The 6,798-nt window shown below is 55.2% G+C and overlaps 1 long non-coding RNA gene and 1 pseudogene across 1 annotated transcript in view; both read left to right on the top strand.

The window, feature by feature from the left end:
• Window positions 1-6,008, top strand: part of LOC110391528 — a 25,533-nt gene extending 19,525 nt beyond the window's left edge. Inside the window, exon 5 of the long non-coding RNA XR_002434092.1 lies at window positions 5,835-6,008. This is a non-coding gene — a long non-coding RNA (uncharacterized LOC110391528). The remainder of the gene's footprint in view (window positions 1-5,834) is intronic.
• On the top strand, window positions 198-1,940 carry LOC110391527 (annotated as a pseudogene).
• Window positions 6,009-6,798: the final 790 nt, after the last annotated feature.

The following is a 6,798-nucleotide window of genomic DNA, read 5'->3' as shown; positions in this document are numbered from 1 at the left end:
TCCTGGCAGCACCTCGCTCCCCAGTCATCCTATCATCGGTAGTAGAGTAAGGCCCACCTTGATTTTGGACATTCTCTCTCTCTGTATTGGATTTATCAGCTTAAATTGTAATTATATTGTATTATAGTGTGTTGTTTTGCATTCTGATATCTTAGTTAGTCAATTAGTTTGTTTCTCCTCAGATTGTTGCCGCAGTTCTTTGCTCTCAGAGCCATCTCCTTACCCTTTTTTCCCTTTTCCCTTTTCCCGGGGCATGGGTCCGTGGGTCCCCCATCCCATTCGTCACGGAACCGGGCCGAACGCCCGTAAACCGTTGACAGATCCCTTTCCCTCTTACAGCCATTCAGACTGAGTGCAGCACAAGGGATCAGGGTTTCTGATTTCAGCAACAGCTCCTTGGGCATGATTAGTAGGATGAGAATTTGGAGGAAAAAAAACTATCCTGAAACCTCCTATTTGCTACCCGCAAATTTCAGGCATCGCTTGTGCAAATACTGACAGGTCCTTGTGCATTAGAAGAGATTCCATCTGACAAATGCTGGCAAGAAAATCTGCCCCCACACCACCACCACGTTCCCATGTACCCACAGGGACAAGGCTGCTTCCTTCAGAGAGGACGGGCAGAGGTCCTCATGGCAAACTGAACCTCCTGAAATGTAGATCACATCACGGAGCTGACTGAGCACTTTGCACAGAGAAAGACTGGACACTAACTTTTGTTTACCTTGGACAGGTTCTTGTGGCCAAATGCAGCCGATGCCCAACAGCAGCTCCATCAGCGTCTTCCTCCTCCTGGCATTTGCAGACACGCGGAAGCTGCAGCTCCTGCTCTTCTGCCTCTTCCTGGCCATCTACCTGGCTGCCTTCCGGGGCAATGGCCTCATCAGCACAGCCATAGCCTGCGACCACCACCTGCACACCCCCATGCACTTCTTCCTCCTCAACCTCGCCCTCCTGGACCTGGGATGCATCTCCACCACTCTCCCCAAAGCCACGGCCAAAGCCCTCTGGGACACCACCACCATCTCCTACTCAGGATGCTCTACCCAACTTTTTTTCTTTCTTTTCATGGATGGAGCAGAGTATTCCCTTCTCACCATCATGTCCTATGACTGCTATGCTGCCATCTGCAAGCCCCTGCACTACGGGACCCTGGTGGGCAGCAGAGCTTGTGCCACCATGGCAGCAGCTGCCTGGGGCACTGCGGTTCTCCATGCTCTGCTGCACAATGCCAGCACATTTTCTATACCAATCTGCCATGGCAATGCCGTGAACCATTTCTTCTGACATCCCCCAGATCCTCAAGCTCTCTTGCTCTGGTTCTTACCTCAGGGAAATTGGACTCGTCATATTTGGTGCCTTAATCTTTTTTGCTTGTTTTTTGCTCATGGTGCTGTCCTATGTGCAAATCTTCAGGGCCGTGCTGAGGATGCCCTCTGAGCAGGGACAGCACAAAGTCTTTTCCACGTGCCTCCCTCACCTGGCCGTGGTCCCCCTGTTTCTCAGCACTGCCATGTTTGCCTACCTGAAGCCACCCTCCATCTCCTCCCTATCCCTGGACCTGGTGGTGGCACTGTTATACACAGTGGTACCTCCAGTAATCAACACCTTATCTACAGCATGAGGAACCACCAGCTCAGGGATGCCCTCAGGAAACTCTTTCAAGACACATTCCTTCAGCATCAGTAAAATGCTCTTCATGTGACGATCAAAAATTCAGGAAAAGCTTGGACTGCCTTTCTTTCATCTCTTTCCCCCTCCCTCCCATGCTCTTAATCCAATTATAATTTTAATTCCAATTAAGTAACACTATTCATCATGTTTCTTTTTTATTTTCTACGTTTTTCTTCTGGCTGGCAATCCTCATGTAAAAAAGTAACCAGGCTCTTTGCCTAGATAGAAAAATCATCAGAAAGTCATTGATCTCAGCTCCCATCTCCTCTGGGTCATGGAAAGGAGCCCTTGGTTCCTTGGTGAAGGAACCAGGAGCCCAACTGCCACACGGAGCAGCAGCCCTGGTGTCTGTGGGGCTGCCCCTCACCACCCGGTGGGCGCTCCCTCTCTGCTGCCTTTGAGTTGGGCTGCTGCTTCCCTGGAGCCATGGCCATGGACAGCAGCAGGACGTGGTCTTCTCAGTGCTGCTCTCTTCACACCACCACACCGTTCTCCTTCCTCCTTGCCATTGTGTCAGCCCTCAGGTCCCGTGTTACGCAGCAGACCAAGGAAAAACACTTTACCTGAGGTGTGCTTGGAATTGCCTCAAATGTCCAAAACATTCCCATTTAGCTGTAGGCTTTGACTGCAAACTTGCTTTTGATGCACTTGCTTCTTGCAGACTCACTTGTTCCCAGCCCTGGATGGCACACCTGTACATCTAGCAGCCATAGAAGGATGCCAGAGAGATCTTTGGGGTTCTTTTTTGAGACTTTTGAAACCTCGGGACATGGATGCTCGCAAGCCAAGAGCCCCCCACCTCTCTTGGCTCGACCAAAGCTGGAACCTGGACCAGTGATCTCNACAGAGCAGAGTCAGCCCAGAGGGAACTCTTCCAGCTGACTGCTCCCTGGGCCATTTCCAAAGCAAACACGCAAGTGTTGTTTTCAGAGGTGACCCACAGCAGCTCTCTTCTTGATGGGAAATGCCCCGTGACCATCTGGCTCTTCTGTCAGATGAAGCGCTTTAATTTGGCATTTCACGTTTCCTTGAAGAATCATGGAGTCCCTTGCAGTTCTAAGCCATTTATCAGTGCTCTATTGTTTCTTTCCTTTCATCTGGATCAAACAAGAGTCACTTTCTTGAAGCCATGACAGGGGCTGTATCACCACGGGAACCAAAGTGGTAGGACACCTTTGCTCTGCTGCAGCTCAGGCGCACAGCCCGGTGACTTCAAAACCTAACGCCCATTTTCAGCCCCAGCCTTGGATTCCCTGCCTCTGTGTCCTCATGACAAAGCGTCCTCGTGGACAGAGGCAGCACTACTGCCATGTCCGATCCGCGATACAGATTTCTGGATGTGACGTGGTGACTTGTGATGTCGGCTATCGAAAGAGAGCAGAAAATATGTGGCACGTCTTCTGACGTGACCCTAGGGGTCTTGGCCCACCTAAACGATTCCATGATTCTGTAGCTCTATGTCGCTGTGAGTCGGTGGTTCTGCGATTCCAGGACTCGTTGATTCGATGCGTCTGTGACCCCGTGGTTCAGACATCCCATGATTCGGAGATTCCACGATTCTAGAAGCCGTGCTCTTTGGGTTCTGGAGCAAGAAACAAGGAGGAAACCCTTCTGCTATAGCCAAGGTCTGTTACCCACTCCTGACCTCCTGCGTGATGACAAGGGCACTGAGTGGACAAGTGGACACTGTCTGGGGACACTAAAGCGTCCTTGTCTCTGTGTTCTTGTGTCCCTGTCACTTCCCTGTCCCCACTGCCCATCTATGAACTTCCAAGTCCCTGCCATCCACCTGTTTCCGTGTGTCCCCATGTCCCCATACCCCCATGTCCTGATAGCTCCATGTCCCGGTGTCTTCATACCGCCATGATGTCCCCATATCACCATGATATCCTCATGTCCCCTCCATGTCCCCATGTCTCCATGACTTCCTCACTGTCCATGTCCCCACTGCCCTCTCACTTCCCAGTGTCCCCAGATGCCGTGTCCCCAGTGCCGCAAGGGATCAGCCCCACACCTTAGTGCCTCACCGCACTGCAGAGAACTCAGGGATGTCCTCGGACAAAGCCTTGATGTGGGGACGGCATCATGTCTGGGTGGTCCTGGGGGACAGAAATGCCAGGGTGTGCTGGGTGCTGGGACTTGGGGGCTTTGGGCTCAGTGCCATTGGGATCTCAGCCCTCGGTGTTCTTCCTCTGTCCCCTGGCTCCCTCCTGTGCCCCGGGGACAGGGCAGGGGATGGCTGCATGCCAGGCTCAGTCCATGCCAGGGGAGTCTGCCAAGCCCAGGGGCATTTGGGGTTGTGGGAGGGGCTCTGGGAGGTTAAATGCAGCCCTGGCCTCTTTCATCCTCACCCAGCTCCCAGAGCACGGACGAAGATGAAGGCAGCTGCGCTCAGCCTCGTGATGCTCCTCGCTGCCCTGTGCTGCACAGTGGAAGCTCAGGTGAATTATCCATGGGGGGTGCGGGCTAGGGCTGGCGGTGATTGGCCTTGGGGGTCCCTGATGCCGGGCTCTCTCTCTTACTCCCTCTCCTACTCTTCTCCCCACAGCAATGTGTGGGTGACCAGCCTGGGGACGTTGCTGCGTTGAGTGCCTGGGCAGCCACGCTGATTGCACTCAAGGGTCGCCCTGCAGGGAGCTCCGCAGGGCCAGGTGGAGTCTGTCCGTGCCTGGCAGAGGCCACCTCTCAATTTGGCACATCCAAATTTCTTCCATTTGCACCCTACTCCCCTTTTCCTTGGGTCCCCAAATGCCCTCTCTTTGGGGCTCCAAATGCCCTCTCTTTGGGTCCCCATAGCCCATCCTTTTGGCACCGGCATCCTTTCTTTGGCACCCCGATCCTCATCTCTTTAGGTCCCCAATCCCTTCTGTTTCATTTTCCCCATTCTCCTCTCTTTGAGATCCCCGTTCCTCTCCATTTGGCACCCCCAAGTCTCATCTCTTTGTTATCCCCATTCCCCTCCCTTTGGGCCCCCCAATCCCCTGCCCTGTCCCTGGGTCCACCCCCAACCCTGGGCTCCTCTATGGGCAGAGGCGCACCCAGACCTCGGCAGCCATGGGGGTGGGGGCAGCCCCGGGGCCAACCGGGGGGCTTGGATGGGGACACCCTGTGATCCCCCAGCCCCGCAGTTCCCTCTCAGCTGCCCCACAGCTCTTCTTCCCCAGGAACTGGGACCTGTCGATTCTGGAGTTCTTGCTTCTGTGAGTTGTGGGTTGCTCCTGGGGTGAGGATGGGGAGGGGATGTGTTGCTGTCTTCTCCGTTCCCCTGGGACTTGGGGATGCCCCTGGGGCCCCAAGGCCTCTGTTGGGCTCACTCCAAACGTGAGCGGGCAATGGGCAGGGGAAGGAGGCAATGGGGGGCAGTTGGGGCTGAGCAGGCTGCAGGACCGTGCCTTGGCCATGGTGTTCTAGTGTCCACTGTGGGTCCCTGAGCCTTCACGGTGTCCCAGTGTGTCCCACTGCCCCCAACATGTTCCTGGGTCCCCAAAAGGTCTCTCTTTGGGGCTCCAAATGCCCTCCTTTTGGGTCCCCATAGCCCATCCTTTTGGCACTGGCATCCTTTCTTTGGCACCCCGATCCTCATCTCTTTAGGTCCTCAATCCCTTCTGTTTCATTTTCCCCCATTCTCCTCTCTTTGAGATCCCCGTTCCTCTCCATTTGGCACCCCCAAGTCTCATCTCTTTGGCACCTGCATTACCTTCCCTTTGGGCCCCCCAATCCCCTGCCCTGTCCCTGGGTCCATCCCCAACCCTGGGCTCCTCCATGGGCAGAGGCGCACCCAGACCTCGGCAGCCATGGGGGTGACATCTACATGTCTAGGTGAGCAGCACGGGGACACCTGCCACCCCACAGGGCACTTGGGGAACCCTGGGTGTCTGCAGAGCCCTGAGGACCAGGCATCAGGGGCTGGGGATGGATGGTATGGAGGGGACAGTCCCTGACCTGATCCAGGGGGACCTGGGCACTGTCACCTCCAAACCTTCCCTTGCACCCCATGGGGCTGTGCTGAGGAGGGGATCTGGAAGGGGCAGGCTCAGGGTGCCCTATGGATGGCCCAGGGTCGCCGTGCAGATGGGACAGGGGTTGTGGCTGCTGTCCCCAGGGGACCCATGTCCTGCCCTGGGCCTGCTGGCTGCCCTAAGTCCTTCTTCTGCCCTAAGTCCTTCTCCTGGATTAAGTCCCTGGGCACAAACCCTGCACGGACAAGGCTTCTCCTCGCCAGTGATGCCCTTTCACATCCTCTGATGACCAGCGCTGTCCTCTGATGACCAATGAAGACCTTGATGATCAATGACACCCTCTGATGATCAATAAATCCCCCCAGCAAAGCCACACTCTGTGTCTGTGTCCTTCTTCCCATGCTCAGCTGGGACTGCACAGATCTCTCCCCGCCTGGCAGTGGCCGCCCCAAAGCTTTAGGAAGGGTCCCCAGCTCCGTGCCATGCTCACCATGTCCTACGCCCCTGTGGGCTCCCCCATCCTCTCTCGTCATCTCCTCCCAAATCCTAAAGGATGGAGCTCCTCATGCAGCCAAGCAGCCCCAATACCCTCGCTCTGCTCTCTCCCAGCTCCTCCTTGCACTTCCCTCCAAACCCTGCACCTTTTGCTCCATCTCTCCATGGTCACAGTGTGCCTACGTCACCCTCCTTGAAGCCCCTCTCTTATTGCAGCCACTTGTCCCTCCCTTGGGCCTGCTTCAGTCCTCTTCCTTCAATCCTCCTACCCCGTCACCCAAAACCAGGTCTGCGTATCCCCTCCCATGGGCACCTCCAATCTCCTGATGACCAAGGAAGCCCTCTGATGACCAGGGACACCCTCTCTCCACTAATGGAGCCTTCTGACGGTCAGTGAACATCTCTGACAATCAGTGGAGCCCTCTGACAACCAGCGAAGCCTTCTGATGACCACAGACACCCTCGGGCGGCAAAATAAGCCCTCTGATGATCAGCAGGTTGCTGCTTCATGTGCAGGAAGGGGAAGGGTGGGAAAGGAAGATTTTGACATCGTCTTGGTAGATAACGTCCAGCCTGAATCTCCCCTGGTGCAACTTGAGGCCATTCCCCCTCGTTCTATCACTAGTTACACGAGAGGAGAGGCCGACCCCCAGCTCACTACAGCCTCCCT

The sequence above is a fragment of the Numida meleagris genome, unplaced genomic scaffold (assembly GCF_002078875.1).
Source record: "Numida meleagris isolate 19003 breed g44 Domestic line unplaced genomic scaffold, NumMel1.0 unplaced_Scaffold396, whole genome shotgun sequence".
NCBI lineage: Eukaryota > Metazoa > Chordata > Aves > Galliformes > Numididae > Numida > Numida meleagris.
The sequence above is the reverse complement of the archived record's forward strand: the minus strand, read 5'-3'. Positions and strand labels throughout refer to the sequence as shown.